This window comes from Podarcis cretensis, assembly GCF_951804945.1.
Source record: "Podarcis cretensis genome assembly, chromosome: 12".
Lineage (NCBI taxonomy): Eukaryota > Metazoa > Chordata > Lepidosauria > Squamata > Lacertidae > Podarcis > Podarcis cretensis.
The window spans coordinates 52,496,687-52,518,550 of record NC_137181.1 but is presented as its reverse complement, the minus strand read 5'-3'; positions in this window follow the sequence as shown (position 1 = coordinate 52,518,550).

The following is a 21,864-nucleotide window of genomic DNA, read 5'->3' as shown; positions in this document are numbered from 1 at the left end:
AACTTAACCGGCAGGAAAAGATTTTCTTGAAAAAAATCCCTAAGCCCCGGGGTCACAATTTCATCAAAACTCTGACTTTTGGCAATTGACTCAGAAATGGTGCCAAACGGTTGCAAATGCTCCCCTGAAAGGTTTGGCGGTCGAAAGAGAAGGCTTTTTATCACAGGAAAAGAAATCAGCCTTCGACAACTTAACCGGCAGAAAAATATTTTTTTGAAAAAATCCCTAAGCCCCGGGGTCACAATTTCATAAAATCTCTGACTTTCGGCAATTGATTCAAAAATGGTGCCAAACGGTTTCAAATGCTCCCCTGAATGGTTTGGCGGTCGAAAGAGAAGGCTTTTTATCACAGGAAAAGAAATCAGCCCTCGACAACTTATTCGGCAGAAAAAGATATTTTCGAAAAAATCCCTAAGCCCCGGTGTCACAATTTCATCAAATCTCTGACTTTCGGCAATTGACTCAGAAATGGTGCCATACGGTTGTAAATGCCCCCCTGAAATGTTTGGCGGTCGAAACAGGAGGTTTTTTATCACAGGAAAAGAAATCAGCCCTCGACAACTTAACCGGCAGGAAAAGATTTTCTTGAAAAATATCCCTAAGCCCCGGGGTCACAATTTCATCAAAACTCTGACTTTCGGCAATTGACTCAAAACTGGTGCCAAACGGTTGCAAATGCTCCCCTGAATGGTTTGGCGGTCGAAAGAGAAGGCTTTTTATCACAGGAAAAGAAATCAGCCCTCGACAACTTAACCGGCAGAAAAATATTTTTTTGAAACAATCCCTAAGCCCCGGGGTCACAATTTCATCAAATCTCTGACTTTCGGCAACTGATTCAAAAATGGTGCCAAACGGTTGCAAATGCTCCCCTGAAAGGTTTGGCGGTCGAAAGAGAAGGGTTTTTATCACAGGAAAAGAAATCAGCCTTCGACAACTTAACCAGCAGAAAAATATTTTTTTGAAACAATCCCTAAGCCCTGGGGTCACAATTTCATCAAATCTCTGACTTTCGGCAATTAACTCAGAAATGGTGCCAAACGGTTGCAAATGCTCCCCTGAAAGGTTTGGCGGTCGAAAGAGAAGGCTTTTTATCACAGGAAAAGAAATCAGCCTTCGACAACTTAACCAGCAGAAAAATATTTTTTTGAAAAAATCCCTGAGCCCCGGGGTCACAATTTCATCAAAACTCTGACTTTCGGCAATTGACTCAAAACTGGTGCCAAACGGTTGCAAATGCTCCCCTGAAAGTTTTGGCGATCGAAAGAGAAGGGTTTTTATCACAGGAAAAGAAATCCGCCCTCGACAACTTAACCGGCAGAAAAATATTTTTTTGAAAAAATCCCTAAGCCCCGGGGTCACAATTTCATCAAATCTCTGACTTTCGGCAATTGATTCAAAAATGGTGCCAAACGGTTGCAAATGCTCCCCTGAAAGGTTTGGCGGTCGAAAGAGAAGGATTTTTATCACAGGAAAAGAAATCAGCCCTCGACAACTTAACCGGCAGAGAAATAATTTTGAAAAAATCCCTAAGCCCCGGGGTCACAATTTCATCAAAACTCTGACTTACCGCAATTGATTCAGAAATGGTGCCAAACGGTTGCAAGTGCTCCCCTGAAAGTTTTGGTGATCGAAAGAGAAGGGTTTTTATCACAGGAAAAGAAATCCGCCCTCGACAACTTAACCGGCAGAAAAATATTTTTTTGAAAAAATCCCTAAGCCCCGGGGTCACAATTTCATCAAAAATCTGACGTTCGGCAATTGACTCAGAAATGGTGCCAAACGGTTGCAAATGCTCCCCTGAAATGTTTGGCGGTCGAAAGAGAAGGCTTTTTATCACAGGAAAAGTAATCAGCCCTCAAAAACTTATTCGGCAGGAAAAGATATTTTCGAAAAAATCCCTAAGCCCCGGGGTCACAATTTCATCAAATCTCTAACTTTCGGCAATTGACTCAAAAATGGTGCCAAACGGTTGCAAATGCTCCCCTGAAAGGTTTGGCGGTCGAAACAGAAGGCTTTTTATCACAGGAAAAGAAATGAGCCCTCGACAACTTAACCGGCAGGAAAAGATTTTCTTGAAAAAATCCCTAAGCCCCGGGGTCACAATTTCATCAAATCTCTGACTTTCGGCAATTGACTCAAAACTGGTGCCAAACGGTTGCAAATGCTCCCCTGAAAGGTTTGGCGGTCGAAAGAGAAGGCTTTTTATCACAGGATAAGAAATCAGCCCTCGACAACTTAACCAGCAGAAAAAGATATTATTGACAAAATCCCTAAGCACCGGGGTCACAATTTCATCAAAACTCTGACTTTCAGCAATAGAATAAAAACTGGTGCCAAACGGTTTCAAATGCTCCCCTGAATGGTTTGGCGGTCGAAAGAGAAGGCTTTTTATCACAGGAAAAGAAATCAGCCCTCGACAACTTATTCGGCAGAAAAAGATATTTTCGAAAAAAATCCCTAAGCCCCGGGGTCACAATTTCATCAAATCTCTGACTTTCGGCAATTGACTCAGAAATGGTGCCAAACGGTTGTAAATGCTCCCCTGAAAGGTTTGGCGGTCGAAAGAGAAGGCTTTTTATCACAGGAAAAGAAATCAGCCCTCGACAACTTAACCGGCAGAGAAATAGTTTTTTGAAAAAATCCCTAAGCCCCGGGGTCACAATTTCATCAAAACTCTGACTTTCGGCAATTGACTCAGAAATGGTGCCAAACGGTTGTAAATGCTCCCCTGAAAGGTTTGGCGGTCGAAACAGGAGGTTTTTTATCACAGGAAAAGAAATCCGCCCTCGACAACTTAACCGGCAGAAAAATATTTTTTTGAAACAATCCCTAAGCCCTGGGGTCACAATTTCATCAAATCTCTGACTTTCGGCAATTGATTCAAAAATGGTGCCAATCGGTTGCAAATGCTCCTCTGAAAGGTTTGGCGGTCGAAAGAGAAGGGTTTTATTCACAGGATAAGAAATCAGCCTTCGACAACTTAACCAGCAGAAAAATAGTTTTTTGAAAAAATCCCTAAGCCCCGGGGTCAGAATTTCATCAAATCTCTGACTTTCAGCAATTGACTTAGTAATGGTGCCAAACGGTTTTAAATGCTCCCCTGAATGGTTTGGCGGTCAAAACAGGAGGTAGTTTATCACAGGAAAAGAAATCAGCCCTCGACAACTTATTCGGCAGAAAAAGATATTTTCGAAAAAATCCCTAAGCCCCGGGGTCACAATTTCATCAAATCTCTGACTTTCGGCAATTGACTCAGAAATGGTGCCAAACGGTTGCAAATGCTCCCCTGAAAGGTTTGGCGGTCGAAAGAGAAGGCTTTTTATCACAGGAAAAGAAATCAGCCTTCGACAACTTAACCAGCAGAAAAATATTTTTTTGAAAAAATCCCTAAGCTCTGACTTTTGGCAATTGACTCAAAACTGGTTCCAAACTGTTGCAAATGCTCCCCTGAAAGTTTTGGCGGTCGAAAGAGAAGGGTTTTTATCACAGGAAAAGAAATCAGCCTTCGACAACTTAACCGGCAGAAAAATATTTTTTTGAAAAAATCCCTGAGCCCCGGGGTCACAATTTCATCAAAACTCTGACTTTCGGCAATTGACTCAAAACTGGTGCCAAACGGTTGCAAGTGCTCCCCTGAAAGTTTTGGCAATCGAAAGAGAAGGGTTTTTATCACAGGAAAAGAAATCCGCCCTCGACAACTTAACCGGCAGAAAAATATTTTTTTGAAAAAATCCCTAAGCCCCGGGGTCACAATTTCATCAAATCTCTGACTTTCGGCAATTGATTCAAAAATGGTGCCAAACGGTTGCAAATGCTCCCCTGAAAGGTTTGGCGGTCGAAACAGAAGGCTTTTTATCACAGGAAAAGAAATCAGCCCTCGACAACTTAACCGGCAGAGAAATAATTTTGAAAAAATCCCTAAGCCCCAGGGTCACAATTTCATCAAATCTCTAACTTTCGGCAATTGACTCAGAAATGGTGCCAAACGGTTTTAAATGCTCCCCTGAAAGGTTTGGCGGTTGAAGCAGGAGGTTTTTTATCACAGGAAAAGAAATCAGCCCTCAAAAACTTATTCGGCAGAAAAAGATATTTTTGAAAAAATCCCTAAGCCCCGGGGTCACAATTTCATCAAAAATCTGACGTTTGGCAATTGACTCAAAAATGGTGCCAAACGGTTGCAAATGCTCCCCTGAAATGTTTGGTGGTCGAAAGAGAAGGCTTTTTATCACAGGAAAAGAAATCAGCCCTCGACTACTTATTCGGCAGAAAAAGATATTTTCGAAAAAATCCCTAAGCCCCGGTGTCACAATTTCATCAAATCTCTGACTTTCGGCAATTGACTCAGAAATGGTGCCAAACGGTTGCAAATGCTCCCCTGAAAGGTTTGGCGATCGAAAGGGAAGGGTTTTTATCACAGGAAAAGAAATCCGCCCTCGACAACTTAACCGGCAGAAAAATATTTTTTTGAAAAAATCCCTAAGCCCCGGGGTCACAATTTCATCAAATCTCTGACTTTCGGCAATTGATTCAAAAATGGTGCCAAACGGTTGCAAATGCTCCCCTGAAAGGTTTGGCGGTCGAAAGAGAAGGCTTTTTATCACAGGAAAAGAAATCAGCCCTCGACAACTTAACCGGCAGAGAAATAGTTTTTTGAAAAAATCCCTAAGCCCCGGGGTCACAATGTCATCAAAACTCTGACTTTCGGCAATTGACTCAGAAATGGTGCCAAACAGTTGCAAATGCTCCCCTGAAAGGTTTGGCGGTCGAAAGAGAAGGCTTTTTATTACAGGAAAAGAAATCAGCCCTCGACAACTTAACCGGCAGAGAAATATTTTTTTGAAAAAATCCCTAAGCCCCGGGGTCAGAATGTCATCAAAACTCTGACTTTCGGCAATTGACTCAGAAATGGTGCGAAACGGTTGCAAATGCTCCCCTGAAAGGTTTGGCGGTCGAAAGAGAAGGCTTTTTATCACAGGAAAAGAAATCAGCCTTCGACAACTTAACCGGCAGAAAAAGATATTTTTGAAAAAATCCCTAAGCCCCGGGGTCACAATTTCATCAAAACTCTGATTTTGGCAATTGACTCAAAACTCGTGCAAAACTGTTGCAAATGCTCCCCTGAAAGGTTTGGCGGTCGAAACAGGAGGTTTTTTATCACAGGAAAAGAAATCAGCCTTCGACAACTTAACCGGCAGAAAAATATTTTTTTGAAAAAATCCCTAAGCCCCGGGGTCAGAATTTCATTAAATCTCTGACTTTCGGCAATTGACTTAGAAATGGTGCCAAACGGTTGTAAATGCTCCCCTGAAAGGTTTGGCGGTCGAAACAGGAGGTTGTTTATCACAGGAAAAGAAATCAGCCCTCGACAACTTATTCGGCAGAAAAAGATATTTTCGAAAAAATCCCTAAGCCCCGGGGTTACAATTTCATCAAATCTCTGACTTTCGGCAATAGAATAAAAACTGGTGCCAAACGGTTTCAAATGCTCCCCTGAATGGTTTTGCGGTCGAAAGAGAAGGCTTTTTATCACAGGAAAAGAAATCAGCCCTCGACAACTTATTCGGCAGAAAAAGATATTTTCGAAAAAATCCCTAAGCCCCGGGGTCACAATTTCATCAAATCTCTGACTTTCGGCAATTGACTCAGAAATGGTGCCAAACGGTTTTAAATGCTCCCCTGAAAGGTTTGGCGGTCGAAAGAGAAGGGTTTTTATCACAGGAAAAGAAATCAGCCCTCGACAACTTAACCGGCAGAGAAATAGTTTTTTGAAAAAATCCCTAAGCCCCGGGGTCACAATTTCATCAAATCTCTGACTTTCGGCAATTGATTCAAAAATGGTGCCAAACGGTTGCAAATGCTCCCCTGAAAGGTTTGGCGGTCGAAAGAGAAGGCTTTTTATCACAGGAAAAGAAATCAGCCCTCAACAACTTAACCAGCAGAAAAAGATATTATTGAAAAAATCCCTAAGCCCCGGGGTCACAATTTCATCAAAACTCTGACTTTCAGCCATAGACTCAAAACTGGTGCCAAACGGTTGCAAATGCTCCCCTGAATGGTTTGGTGGTCGAAAGAGAAGGCTTTTTATCACAGGAAAAGAAATCAGCCTTCGACAACTTAACCGGCAGAAAAATATTTTTTTGAAAAAATCCCTAAGCTCTGACTTTTGGCAATTGACTCAAAACTGGTTCCAAACTGTTGCAAATGCTCCCCTGAAAGTTTTGGCGGTCGAAAGAGAAGGGTTTTTATCACAGGAAAAGAAATCAGCCCTCAACAACTTAAGCAGCAGAAAAAGATATTATTGAAAAAAACCCTAAGCCCCGGGGTCACAATTTCATCAAATCTCTGACTTTCGGCAATTGACTCAAAACTGGTGCCAAACGGTTGCAAATGCTCCCCTGAAAGTTTGGCGGTCGAAAGAGAAGGCTTTTTATCACAGGAAAAGAAATCAGCCCTCGACAACTTAACCGGCAGAAAAATATTTTTCTGAAAAAATCCCTAAGCCCCGGGGTCACAATTTCATCAAATCTCTGACTTTCGGCAATTGATTCAAAAATGGTGCCAAACGGTTGCAAATGCTCCCCTGAAAGGTTTGGCGGTCGAAAGAGAAGGCTTTTTATCACAGGAAAAGAAATCAGCCCTCGACAACTTAACCGGCAGAAAAATATTTTTTTGAAAAAATCCCTAAGCCCCGGGGTCACAATTTCATCAAATCTCTGACTTTCGGCAATGATTCAAAAATGGTGCCAAACGGTTGCAAATGCTCCCCTGAAAGGTTTGGCGGTCGAAAGAGAAGGCTTTTTATCAAAGGATAAGAAATCAGCCCACAACAACTTAAGCAGCAGAAAAAGATATTATTGAAAAAAACCCTAAGCCCCGGGGTCACAATTTCATCAAAACTCTGACTTTCAGCCATAGACTCAAAACGGGTGCCAAACGGTTGCAAATGCTCCCCTGAATGGTTTGGCGGTCGAAAGAGAAGGATTTTTATCACAGGAAAAGAAATCAGCCTTCGACAACTTAAACGGCAGAAAAATATTTTTTTGAAAAAATCCCTAAGCCCCGGGGTCACAATTTCATCAAAACTCTGACTTTCAGCAATTGACTCAAAACTGGTGCCAAACGGTTGCAAATGGTCCCCTGAAAGTTTTGCGGTCGAAAGAGAAGGCTTTTTATCACAGGAAAAGAAATCAGCCCTCGACAACTTAACCGGCAGAAAAATATTTTTTTGAAAAAATCCCTAAGCCCCGGGGTCACAATTTCATCAAATCTCTGACTTTCGGCAATTGATTCAAAAATGGTGCCAAACGGTTGCAAATGCTCCCTTGAAAGGTTTGGCGGTCGAAAGAGAAGGCTTTTTATCACAGGATAAGAAATCAGCCCTCGACAACTTAACCGGCAGAAAAAGATATTATTGAAAAAATCCCTAAGCCCCGGGGTCACAATTTCATCAAAACTCTGACTTTCAGCAATTGACTGAAAACTGGTGCCAAACGGTTGCAAATGCTCCCCTGAAAGTTTTGCGGTCGAAAGAGAAGACTATTTATCACAGGAAAAGAAATCAGCCTTCGACAACTTAACAGGCAGAAAAATATTTTTTTGAAAAAATCCCTAAGCCCCGGGGTCACAATGTCATCAAAACTCTGACTTTCGGCAATTGACTCAGAAATGGTGCCAAACGGTTGCAAATGCTCCCCTGAAAGTTTTGCGGTCGAAAGAGAAGGCTTTTTATCACAGGAAAAGAAATCAGCCCTCGACAACTTAACCGGCAGAAAAATATTTTTTTGAAAAAATCCCTAAGCCCCGGGGTCACAATTTCATCAAATCTCTGACTTTCGGCAATTGACTCAGAAATGGTGCGAAACGGTTGAAAATGCTCCCCTGAAAGGTTTGGCGGTCGAAAGAGAAGGGTTTTTATCACAGGAAAAGAAAACAGCCCACGACAACTTAACCGGCAGAGAAATAGTTTTTTGAAAAAATCCCTAAGCCCCGGGGTCACAATTTCATCAAAACTCTGACTTTCGGCAATTGACTCAGAAATGGTGCCAAACGGTTTTAAATGCTCCCCTGAAAGGTTTGGTGTTCGAAACAGGAGGTTTTTTATCACAGGAAAAGAAATCAGCCCTCAAAAACTTATTCGGCAGAAAAAGATATTTTTGAAAAAATCCCTAAGCCCCGGGGTCACAATTTCATCAAAACTCTAACTTTCAGCAATTGACTCAAAACTGGTGCCAAACGGTTGCAAATGCTCCCCAGAAAGTTTTGCGGTCGAAAGAGAAGGCTTTTTATCACAGGAAAAGAAATCAGCCCTCGACAACTTAACCGGCAGAGAAATATTTTTTTGAAAAAATCCCTAAGCCCCGGGGTCACAATTTCATCAAATCTCTGACTTTCGGCAATTGATTCAAAAATGGTGCCAAACGCTTCCAAATGCTCCCCTGAAAGGTTTGGCGGTCGAAACAGAAGGCTTTTTATCACAGGAAAAGAAATCAGCCCTCGACAACTTAACCGGCAGAAAAATATTTTTTTGAAAAAATCCCTAAGCCCCGGGGTCACAATTTCATCAAATCTCTGACTTTCGGCAATTGATTCAAAAATGGTGCCAAACGGTTGCAAATGCTCCCCTGAAAGGTTTGGCGGTCGAAAGATAAGGCTTTTTATCAAAGGATAAGAAATCAGCCCTCAACAACTTAAGCAGCAGAAAAAGATATTATTGAAAAAAACCCTAAGCCCCGGGGTCACAATTTCATCAAAACTCTGACTTTCGGCCATAGACTCAAAACTGGTGCCAAACGGTTGCAAATGCTCCCCTGAAAGGTTTGGCGGTCGAAAGAGAAGGCTTTTTATCGCTGGAAAAGAAATCAGCCTTCGACAACTTAACCGGCAGAAAAATATTTTTTTGAAAAAATCCCTAAGCCCCGGGGTCACAATTTCATCAAAACTCTGACTTTCGGCAATTGACTCAGAAATGGTGCCAAACGGTTGCAAATGCTCCCCTGAAAGTTTTGCGGTCGAAAGAGAAGGCTTTTTATCACAGGAAAAGAAATCAGCCCTCGACAACTTAACCGGCAGGAAAAGATTTTTTTGAAAAAATCCCTAAGCCCCGGGGTCACAATTTCATCAAAACTCTGACTTTCGGCAATTGACTCAAAACTGGTGCCAAACGGTTGCAAATGCTCCCCTGAAAGTTTTGCGGTCGAAAGAGAAGGCTTTTTATCACAGGAAAAGAAATCAGCCCACGACAACTTAACCGGCAGAAAAATATTTTTTTGAAAAAATCCCTAAGCCCCGGGGTCACAATTTCATCAAATCTCTGACTTTCGGCAATTGATTCAAAAATGGTGCCAAACGGTTGCAAATGCTCCCCTGAAAGGTTTGGCGGTCGAAAGAGAAGGCTTTTTATCAAAGGATAAGAAATCAGCCCTCAACAACTTAACCAGCAGAAAAAGATATTATTGAAAAAATCCCTAAGCCCCGGGGTCACAATTTCACCAAAACTCTGACTTTCGGCCATAGACTCAAAACTGGTGCCAAACGGTTGCAAATGCTCCCCTGAAAGGTTTGCGGTCGAAAGAGAAGGCTTTTTATCACAGGAAAAGAAATCAGCCCTCGACAACTTAAGCGGCAGAAAAATATATTTTTGAAAAAATCCCTAAGCCCCGGGGTCACAATTTCATCAAATCTCTGACTTTCGGCAATTGATTCAAAAATGGTGCCAAACGGTTGCAAATGCTCCCCTGAATGTTTGGTGGTCGAAAGAGAAGGCTTTTTATCACAGGAAAAGAAATCAGCCCTCGACAACTTAACCGGCAGAAAAATATATTTTTGAAAAAATCCCTAAGCCCCGGGGTCACAATTTCATCAAATCTCTGACTTTCGGCAATTGATTCAAAAATGGTGCCAAACGGTTGCAAATGCTCCCCTGAAAAGTTTGGCGGTCGAAAGAGAAAGCTTTTTATCACAGGATAAGAAATCAGCCCTCAACAACTTAACCAGCAGAAAAAGATATTATTGAAAAAATCCCTAAGCCCCGGGGTCACAATTTCATCAAAACTCTGACTTTCAGCCATAGACTCAAAACTGGTGCCAAACGGTTGCAAATGCTCCCCTGAATGGTTTGGCGGTCGAAAGAGAAGGCTTTTTATCACAGGAAAAGAAATCAGCCCTCGACAACTTAACCGGCAGAAAAATATATTTTTGAAAAAATCCCTAAGCCCCGGGGTCACAATTTCATCAAATCTCTAACTTTCGGCAATTGATTCAAAAATGGTGCCAAACGGTTGCAAATGCTCCCCTGAAAAGTTTGGCGGTCGAAAGAGAAGGCTTTTTATCACAGGAAAAGAAATCAGCCTTCGACAACTTAAGCAGCAGAAAAAGATATTATTGAAAAAAACCCTAAGCCCCGGGGTCACAATTTCATCAAAACTCTGACTTTCGGCCATAGACTCAAAACTGGTGCCAAAAGGTTTTAAATGCTCCCCTGAAAGGTTTGGCGGTCGAAAGAGAAGGCTTTTTATCGCTGCAAAAGAAATCAGCCTTCGACAACTTAACCGGCAGAAAAATATTTTTTTGAAAAAATCCCTAAGCCCCGGGGTCTCAATTTCATCAAAACTCTGACTTTCGGCAATTGACTCAGAAATGGTGCCAAACGGTTGCAAATGCTCCCCTGAAAGTTTTGCGGTCGAAAGAGAAGGCTTTTTATCACAGGAAAAGAAATCAGCCCTCGACAACTTAACCGGCAGGAAAAGATTTTTTTGAAAAAATCCCTAAGCCCCGGGGTCACAATTTCATGAAAACTCTGACTTTCGGCAATTGACTCAAAACTGGTGCCAAACGGTTGCAAATGCTCCCCTGAAAGTTTTGCGGTCGAAAGAGAAGGCTTTTTATCACAGGAAAAGAAATCAGCCCACGACAACTTAACCGGCAGAAAAATATTTTTTTGAAAAAATCCCTAAGCCCCGGGGTCACAATTTCATCAAATCTCTGACTTTCGGCAATTGATTCAATAATGGTGCCAAACGGTTGCAAATGCTCCCCTGAAAGGTTTGGCGGTCGAAAGAGAAGGCTTTTTATCAAAGGATAAGAAATCAGCCCTCAACAACTTAACCAGCAGAAAAAGATATTATTGAAAAAATCCCTAAGCCCCGGGGTCACGATTTCACCAAAACTCTGACTTTCGGCCATAGACTCAAAACTGGTGCCAAACGGTTGCAAATGCTCCCCTGAAAGGTTTGCGGTCGAAAGAGAAGGCTTTTTATCACAGGAAAAGAAATCAGCCCTCGACAACTTAACCGGCAGAAAAATATATTTTTGAAAAAATCCCTAAGCCCCGGGGTCACAATTTCATCAAATCTCTGACTTTCGGCAATTGATTCAAAAATGGTGCCAAACGGTTGCAAATGCTCCCCTGAAAGTTTTGCGGTCGAAAGAGAAGGCTTTTTATCACAGGAAAAGAAATCAGCCCTCGACAACTTAACCGGCAGAAAAATATATTTTTGAAAAAATCCCTAAGCCCCGGGGTCACAATTTCATCAAATCTCTGACTTTCGGCAATTGATTCAAAAATGGTGCCAAACGGTTGCAAATGCTCCCCTGAAAAGTTTGGCGGTCGAAAGAGAAGGCTTTTTATCACAGGAAAAGAAATCAGCCTTCGACAACTTAACCGGCAGAAAAAGATATTTTTGAAAAAATCCCTAAGCCCCGGGGCCACAATTTCATCAAAACTCTGACTTTCGGCAATTGACTCAAAACTCGTGCCAAACTGTTGCAAATGCTCCCCTGAAAGGTTTGGCGGTCGAAAGAGAAGGCTTTTTATCACAGGAAAAGAAATCAGCCTTCGACAACTTAACCGGCAGAAAAAGATATTTTTGAAAAAATCCCTAAGCCCCGGGGCCTTAATTTCATCAAAACTCTGACTTTTGGCAATTGACTCAAAACTCGTGCCAAACTGTTGCAAATGCTCCCCTGAAAGGTTTGGCGGTCGAAACAGGAGGTTTTTTATCACAGGAAAAGAAATCAGCCTTCGACAACTTAACCGGCAGAAAAATATTTTTTTGAAAAAATCCCTAAGCCCCGGGGTCAGAATTTCATTAAATCTCTGACTTTCGGCAATTGACTTAGAAATGGTGCCAAACGGTTGTAAATGCTCCCCTGAAAGGTTTGGCGGTCGAAACAGGAGGTTGTTTATCACAGGAAAAGAAATCAGCCCTCGACAACTTATTCGGCAGAAAAAGATATTTTCGAAAAAATCTCTAAGCCCCGGGGTCACAATTTCATCAAATCTCTGACTTTCGGCAATTGACTCAGAAATGGTGCCAAACGGTTGCAAATGCTCCCCTGAAATGTTTGGCGGTCGAAAGAGAAGGCTTTTTATCACAGGAAAAGAAATCAGCCCTCGACAACTTATTCGGCAGAAAAAGATATTTTTGAAAAAATCCCTAAGCCCCGGGGTCACAATTTCATCAAATCTCTGACTTTCGGCAATTGATTCAAAAATGGTGCCAAACGGTTGCAAATGATCCCCTGAAAGTTTTGCGGTCGAAAGAGAAGGCTTTTTATCACAGGAAAAGAAATCAGCCCTCGACAACTTATTCGGCAGAAAAAGATATTTTTGAAAAAATCCCTAAGCCCCGGGGTCACAATTTCATCAAATCTCTGACTTTCGGCAATTGATTCAAAAATGGTGCCAAACGGTTGCAAATGATCCCCTGAAAGTTTTGCGGTCGAAAGAGAAGGCTTTTTATCACAGGATAAGAAATCAGCCCTCGACAACTTAACCAGCAGAAAAAGATATTATTGAAAAAATCCCTAAGCCCCGGGGTCACAATTTCATCAAAACTCTGACTTTCAGCCATAGACTCAAAACTGGTGCCAAACGGTTGCAAATGCTCCCCTGAATGGTTTGGCGGTCGAAAGAGAAGGCTTTTTATCACAGGAAAAGAAATCAGCCTTCGACAACTTAACCGGCAGAAAAATATTTTTTTGAAAAATCCCTAAGCCCCGGGGTCACAATTTCATCAAATCTCTGACTTTCATCAATTGACTCAAAACTGGTGCCAAACGGTTGCAAATGCTCCCCTGAAAGTTTTGCGGTCAAAAGAGAAGGCTTTTTATCACAGGAAAAGAAATCAGCCCTCGACAACTTAACCGGCAGAAAAATATTTTTTTGAAAAAATCCCTAAGCCCCGGGGTCACAATTTCATCAAATCTCTGACTTTCGGCAATTGATTCAAAAATGGTGCCAAACGGTTGCAAATGCTCCCCTGAAAGGTTTGGCGGTCGAAAGAGAAGGCTTTTTATCACAGGAAAAGAAATCAGCCCTCGACAACTTAACCGGCAGAAAAATATTTTTTTGAAAAAATCCCTAAGCCCCGGGGTCACAATTTCATCAAATCTCTGACTTTCGGCAATTGATTCAAAAATGGTGCCAAACGGTTGCAAATGCTCCCCTGAAAGGTTTGGCGGTCGAAAGAGAAGGCTTTTTATCAAAGGATAAGAAATCAGCCCACAACAACTTAAGCAGCAGAAAAAGATATTATTGAAAAAAACCCTAAGCCCTGGGGTCACAATTTCATCAAAACTCTGACTTTCAGCCATAGACTCAAAACGGGTGCCAAACGGTTACAAATGCTCCCCTGAATGGTTTGGCGGTCGAAAGAGAAGGCTTTTTATCACAGGAAAAGAAATCAGCCTTCGACAACTTAAACGGCAGAAAAATATTTTTTTTGAAAAAATCCCTAAGCCCCGGGGTCACAATTTCATCAAAACTCTGACTTTCAGCAATTGACTCAAAACTGGTGCCAAACGGTTGCAAATGGTCCCCTGAGAGTTTTGCGGTCGAAAGAGAAGGGTTTTTATCACAGGAAAAGAAATCAGCCCTCGACAACTTAACCGGCAGAAAAATATTTTTTTGAAAAAATCCCTAAGCCCCGGGGTCACAATTTCATCATATATCTGACTTTCGGCAATTGATTCAAAAATGGTGCCAAACGGTTGCAAATGCTCCCTTGAAAGGTTTGGCGGTCGAAAGAGAAGGCTTTTTATCACAGGATAAGAAATCAGCCCTCGACAACTTAACCGGCAGAAAAAGATATTTTTGAAAAAATCCCTAAGCCCCGGGGTCACAATTTCATCAAATCTCTGACTTTCAGCAATTGACTGAAAACTGGTGCCAAACGGTTGCAAATGCTCCCCTGAAAGTTTTGCGGTCGAAAGAGAAGACTATTTATCACAGGAAAAGAAATCAGCCTTCGACAACTTAACAGGCAGAAAAATATTTTTTTGAAAAAATCCCTAAGCCCCGGGGTCACAATGTCATCAAAACTCTGACTTTCGGCAATTGACTCAGAAATGGTGCCAAACGGTTACAAATGCTCCCCTGAAAGTTTTGCGGTCGAAAGAGAAGGCTTTTTATCACAGGAAAAGAAATCAGCCCTCGACAACTTAACCGGCAGAAAAATATTTTTTTGAAAAAATCCCTAAGCCCCGGGGTCACAATTTCATCAAATCTCTGACTTTCGGCAATTGACTCAGAAATGGTGCCAAACGGTTGAAAATGCTCCCCTGAAAGGTTTGGCGGTCGAAAGAGAAGGCTTTTTATCACAGGAAAAGAAAACAGCCCACGACAACTTAACCGGCAGAGAAATACTTTTTTGAAAAAAACCCTAAGCCCCGGGGTCACAATTTCATCAAAACTCTGACTTTCAGCAATTGACTCAAAACTGGTGCCAAACGGTTGCAAATGCTCCCCTGAAAGTTTTGCGGTCGAAAGAGAAGGCTTTTTAGCACAGGAAAAGAAATCAGCCCTCGACAACTTAACCGGCAGAAAAATATTTTTTTGAAAAAATCCCTAAGCCCCGGGGTCACAATTTCATCAAATCTCTGACTTTCGGCAATTGATTCAAAAATGGTGCCAAACGGTTCCAAATGCTCCCCTGAAAGGTTTGGCGGTCGAAAAAGAAGGCTTTTTATCACAGGAAAAGAAATCAGCCCTCGACAACTTAACCGGCAGAAAAATATTTTTTTGAAAAAATCCCTAAGCCCCGGGGTCACAATTTCATCAAATCTCTGACTTTCGGCAATTGATTCAAAAATGGTGCCAAACGGTTGCAAATGCTCCCCTGAAAGGTTTGGCGGTCGAAAGAGAAGGCTTCTTATCAAAGGATAAGAAATCAGCCCACAACAACTTAAGCAGCAGAAAAAGATATTATTGAAAAAAACCCTAAGCCCCGGGGTCACAATTTCATCAAAACTCTGACTTTCAGCCATAGACTCAAAACGGGTGCCAAACGGTTGCAAATGCTCCCCTGAATGGTTTGGCGGTCGAAAGAGAAGGCTTTTTATCACAGGAAAAGAAATCAGCCTTCGACAACTTAAACGGCAGAAAAATATTTTTTTGAAAAAATCCCTAAGCCCCGGGGTCACAATTTCATCAAAACTCTGACTTTCAGCAATTGACTCAAAACTGGTGCCAAACGGTTGCAAATGGTCCCCTGAAAGTTTTGCGGTCGAAAGAGAAGGCTTTTTATCACAGGAAAAGAAATCAGCCCTCGACAACTTAACCGGCAGAAAAATATTTTTTTGAAAAAATCCCTAAGCCCCGGGGTCACAATTTCATCATATATCTGACTTTCGGCAATTGATTCAAAAATGGGGCCAAACGGTTGCAAATGCTCCCTTGAAAGGTTTGGCGGTCGAAAGAGAAGGCTTTTTATCACAGGATAAGAAATCAGCCCTCGACAACTTAACCGGCAGAAAAAGATATTTTTGAAAAAATCCCTAAGCCCCGGGGTCACAATTTCATCAAATCTCTGACTTTCAGCAATTGACTGAAAACTGGTGCCAAACGGTTGCAAATGCTCCCCTGAAAGTTTTGCGGTCGAAAGAGAAGACTATTTATCACAGGAAAAGAAATCAGCCTTCGACAACTTAACAGGCAGAAAAATATTTTTTTGAAAAAATCCCTAAGCCCCGGGGTCACAATGTCATCAAAACTCTGACTTTCGGCAATTGACTCAGAAATGGTGCCAAACGGTTGCAAATGCTCCCCTGAAAGTTTTGCGGTCGAAAGCGAAGGCTTTTTATCACAGGAAAAGAAATCAGCCCTCGACAACTTAACCGGCAGAAAAATATTTTTTTGAAAAAATCCCTAAGCCCCGGGGTCACAATTTCATCAAATCTCTGACTTTCGGCAATTGACTCAGAAATGGTGCCAAACGGTTGAAAATGCTCCCCTGAAAGGTTTGGCGGTCGAAAGAGAAGGCTTTTTATCACAGGAAAAGAAAACAGCCCACGACAACTTAAACCGGCAGAGAAATATTTTTTTGAAAAAATCCCTAAGCCCCGGGGTCACAATTTCATCAAAACTCTGACTTTCGGCAATTGACTCAGAAATGGTGCCAAACGGTTGCAAATGCTCCCCTGAAACTTGTGCGGTCGAAAGAGAAGGCTTTTTATCACAGGAAAAGAAATCAGCCCTCGACAACTTAACCGGCAGAAAAATATTTTTTTGAAAAAATCCCTAAGCCCCGGGGTCACAATTTCATCAAAACTCTGACTTTCGGCAATTGACTCAAAACTGGTGCCAAACGGTTGCAAATGCTCCCCAGAAAGTTTTGCGGTCGAAAGAGAAGGCTTTTTATCACAGGAAAAGAAATCAGCCCTCGACAACTTAACCGGCAGAAAAATATTTTTTTGAAAAAATCCCTAAGCCCCGGGGTCACAATTTCATCAAATCTCTGACTTTCGGCAATTGATTCAAAAATAGTGCCAAACGGTTGCAAATGCACCCCTGAAAGGTTTGGCGGTCGAAAGAGAAGGCTTTTTATCAAAGGTTAAGAAATCAGCCCTCAACAACTTAACCAGCAGAAAAAGATATTATTGAAAAAATCCCTAAGCCCCGGGGTCACAATTTCACCAAAACTCTGACTTTCGGCCATAGACTCAAAACTGGTGCCAAACGGTTGCAAATGCTCCCCTGAATGGTTTGGCGCTCGAAAGAGAAGGCTTTTTATCACAGGAAAAGAAATCAGCCTTCGACAACTTAACCGGCAGAAAAATATTTTTTTGAAAAAATCCCTAAGCCCCGGGGTCACAATTTCATCAAAACTATGACTTTCGGCAATTGACTCAAAACTGGTGCCAAACGGTTGCAAATGCTCCCCTGAAAGGTTTGCGGTCGAAAGAGAAGGCTTTTTATCACAGGAAAAGAAATCAGCCCTCGACAACTAAACCGGCAGAAAAATATATTTTTGAAAAAATCCCTAAGCCCCGGGGTCACAATTTCATCAAATCTCTGACTTTCGGCAATTGATTCAAAAATGGTGCCAAACGGTTGCAAATGCTCCCCTGAAAAGTTTGGCGGTCGAAAGAGAAAGCTTTTTATCACAGGATAAGAAATCAGCCCTCAACAACTTAACCAGCAGAAAAAGATATTATTGAAAAAATCCCTAAGCCCCGGGGTCACAATTTCATCAAAACTCTGACTTTCAGCCATAGACTCAAAACTGGTGCCAAACGGTTGCAAATGCTCCCCTGAATGGTTTGGCGGTCGAAAGAGAAGGCTTTTTATCACAGGAAAAGAAATCAGCCTTCGACAACTTAACCGGCAGAAAAATATTTTTTTGAAAAAATCCCTAAGCCCCGGGGTCACAATTTCATCAAAACTCTGACTTTCAGCAATTGACTCAAAACTGGTGCCAAACGGTTGCATATGCTCCCCTGAAAAGTTTGGCGGTCGAAAGAGAAAGCTTTTTATCACAGGATAAGAAATCAGCTCTCAACAACTTAACCAGCAGAAAAAGATATTATTGAAAAAATCCCTAAGCCCCGGGGTCACAATTTCATCAAAACTCTGACTTTCAGCCATAGACTCAAAACTGGTGCCAAACGGTTGCAAATGCTCCCCTGAATGGTTTGGCGGTCGAAAGAGAAGGCTTTTTATCACAGGAAAAGAAATCAGCCTTCGACAACTTAACCGGCAGAAAAATATTTTTTTGAAAAAATCCCTAAGCCCCGGGGTCACAATTTCATCAAAACTCTGACTTTCAGCAATTGACTCAAAACTGGTGCCAAACGGTTGCAAATGGTCCCCTGAAAGTTTTGCGGTCGAAAGAGAAGGCTTTTTATCACAGGAAAAGAAATCAGCCCTCGACAACTTAACCGGCAGAAAAATATTTTTTGGAAAAAATCCCTAAGCCCCGGGGTCACAGTTTCATCAAAACTCTGACTTTCGGCAATAGACTCAGAAATAGTGCCAAACGTTTTTAAATGCTCCCCTGAAAGGTTTGGGGGTTGAAAGAGAAGGCTTTTTATCACAGTAAAAGAAATCAGCCCTCGACAACTTAACCGGCAGAGAAATAGTTTTTTGAAAAAATCCCTAAGCCCCGGGGTCACAATTTCATCAAATCTCTGACTTTCGGCAATTGACTCAGACATGGTGCCAAACGGTTTTAAATGCTCCCCTGAAAGGTTTGGCGGTCGAAACAGGAGGTTTTTTATCACAGGAAAAGAAATCAGCCCTCAAAAACTTATTCGGCAGAAAAAGATATTTTTGAAAAAATCCCTAAGCCCCGGGGTCACAATTTCATCAAAAATCTGACGTTCGGCTATTGACTCAGAAATGGTGCCAAACGGTTGCAAATGCTCCTCTGAAAGGTTTGGCGGTCGAAACAGGAGGTTTTTTATCACAGGAAAAGAAATCAGCCCTCGACAACTTAACCGGCAGGAAAAGATTTTCTTGAAAAAATCCCTAAGCCCCGGGGTCACAATTTCATCAAAACTCTGACTTTCAGCAATTGACTCAAAACTGGTGCCAAACGGTTGCAAATGGTCCCCTGAAAGTTTTGCGGTCGAAAGAGAAGGCTTTTTATCAGAGGAAAAGAAATCAGCCCTCGACAACTTAACCGGCAGAGAAATAGTTGTTTGAAAAAATCCCTAAGCCCCGGGGTCACAATTTCATCAAATCTCTGACTTTCGACAATTGACTTAGAAATGGTGCCAAGCGGTTTTAAATGCTCCCCTGAAAGGTTTGGCGGTCGAAACAGGAGGTTGTTTATCACAGGAAAAGAAAATAGCCCTCGACAAGTAATTCGGCAGAAAAAGATATTTTCGAAAAAAATCCCTAAGCCCCGGGGTCACATTTTCATCAAATCTCTGACTTTCGGCAATTGTCTCAGAAATGGTGCCAAACGGTTTTAAATGCTCCCCTGAAAGGTTTGGCGGTCGAAACAGGAGGTTTTTTATCACAGGAAAAGAAATCAGCCCTCGACAACTTAACCGGCAGGAAAAGATTTTTTTGAAAAAATCCCTAAGCCCCGGGGTCACAATTTCATCAAATCTCTGACTGTCGGCAATTGATTCAAAAATGGTGCCAAACGGTTGCAAATGCTCCCCTGAAAAGTTTGGCGGTCGAAAGAGAAAGCTTTTTATCACAGGATAAGAAATCAGCCCTCAACAACTTAACCAGCAGAAAAAGATATTATTGAAAAAATCCCTAAGCCCCGGGGTCACAATTTCATCAAAACTCTGACTTTCAGCCATAGACTCAAAACTGGTGCCAAACGGTTGCAAATGCTCCCCTGAATGGTTTGGCGGTCGAAAGAGAAGGCTTTTTATCACAGGAAAAGAAATCAGCCTTCGACAACTTAACCGGCAGAAAAATATTTTTTTGAAAAAATCCCTAAGCCCCGGGGTCACAATTTCATCAAAACTCTGACTTTCAGCAATTGACTCAAAACTGGTGCCAAACGGTTGCAAATGCTCCCCTGAAAAGTTTGGCGGTCGAAAGAGAAGGCTTTTTATCACAGGATAAGAAATCAGCCCTCGACAACTTAACCGGCAGAAAAAGATATTATTGAAAAAATCCCTAAGCCCCGGGGTCACAATTTCATCAAAACTCTGACTTTCGGCAATAGACTCAGAAATGGTGCCAAACTATTGCAAATGCTCCCCTGAATGGTTTGGCGGTCGAAAGAGAAGGCTTTTTATCGCAGGAAAAGAAATCAGCCCTCGACAACTTAACCGGCAGAAAAATATTTTTTTGAAAAAATCCCTAAGCCCCGGGGTCACAGTTTCATCAAAACTCTGACTTTCGGCAATAGACTCAGAAATAGTGCCAAACGTTTTTAAATGCTCCCCTGAAAGGTTTGGGGGTTGAAAGAGAAGGCTTTTTATCACAGGAAAAGAAATCAGCCCTCGACAACTTAACCGGCAGAGAAATAATTTTTTGAAAAAATCCCTAAGCCCCGGGGTCACAATTTCATCAAATCTCTGACTTTCGGCAATTGACTCAGACATGGTGCCAAACGGTTTTAAATGCTCCCCTGAAAGGTTTGGCGGTCGAAACAGGAGGTTTTTTATCACAGGAAAAGAAATCAGCCCTCAAAAACTTATTCGGCAGAAAAAGATATTTTTGAAAAAATCCCTAAGCCCCGGGGTCACAATTTCATCAAAAATCTGACGTTCGGCTATTGACTCAGAAATGGTGCCAAACGGTTGCAAATGCTCCTCTGAAAGGTTTGGCGGTCGAAACAGGAGGTTTTTTATCACAGGAAAAGAAATCAGCCCTCGACAACTTAACCGGCAGGAAAAGATTTTCTTGAAAAAATCCCTAAGCCCCGGGGTCACAATTTCATCAAAACTCTGACTTTCAGCAATTGACTCAAAACTGGTGCCAAACGGTTGCAAATGGTCCCCTGAAAGTTTTGCGGTCGAAAGAGAAGGCTTTTTATCAGAGGAAAAGAAATCAGCCCTCGACAACTTAACCGGCAGAAAAATATTTTTTTGAAAAAATCCCTAAGCCCCGGGGTCACAATTTCATCATATCTCTGACTTTCGGCAATTGATTCAAAAATGGTGCCAAACGGTTGCAAATGCTCCCCTGAAAGGTTTGGCGGTCGAAAGAGAAGGCTTTTTATCACAGGAAAAGAAATCATCCCTCGACAACTTAACCGGCAGAGAAATAGTTGTTTGAAAAAATCCCTAAGCCCCGGGGTCACAATTTCATCAAATCTCTGACTTTCGACAATTGACTTAGAAATGGTGCCAAGCGGATTTAAATGCTCCCCTGAAAGGTTTGGCGGTCGAAACAGGAGGTTGTTTATCACAGGAAAAGAAAATAGCCCTCGACAAGTAATTCGGCAGAAAAAGATATTTTCGAAAAAAATCCCTAAGCCCCGGGGTCACAATTTCATCAAATCTCTGACTTTCGGCAATTGTCTCAGAAATGGTGCCAAACGGTTTTAAATGCTCCCCTGAAAGGTTTGGCGGTCGAAACAGGAGGTTTTTTATCACAGGAAAAGAAATCAGCCTTCGACAACTTAACCGGCAGGAAAAGATTTTTTTGAAAAAATCCCTAAGCCCCGGGGTCACAATTTCATCAAATCTCTGACTGTCGGCAATTGATTCAAAAATGGTGCCAAACGGTTGCAAATGCTCCCCTGAAAAGTTTGGCGGTCGAAAGAGAAAGCTTTTTATCACAGGATAAGAAATCAGCCCTCAACAACTTAACCAGCAGAAAAAGATATTATTGAAAAAATCCCTAAGCCCCGGGGTCACAATTTCATCAAAACTCTGACTTTCAGCCATAGACTCAAAACTGGTGCCAAACGGTTGCAAATGCTCCCCTGAATGGTTTGGCGGTCGAAATAGAAGGCTTTTTATCACAGGAAAAGAAATCAGCCTTCGACAACTTAACCGGCAGAAAAATATTTTTTTGAAAAAATCCCTAAGCCCCGGGGTCACAATTTCATCAAAACTCTGACTTTCATCAATTGACTCAAAACTGGTGCCAAACGGTTGCAAATGCTCCCCTGAAAGTTTTGCGGTCGAAAGAGAAGGCTTTTTATCACAGGAAAAGAAATCAGCCCT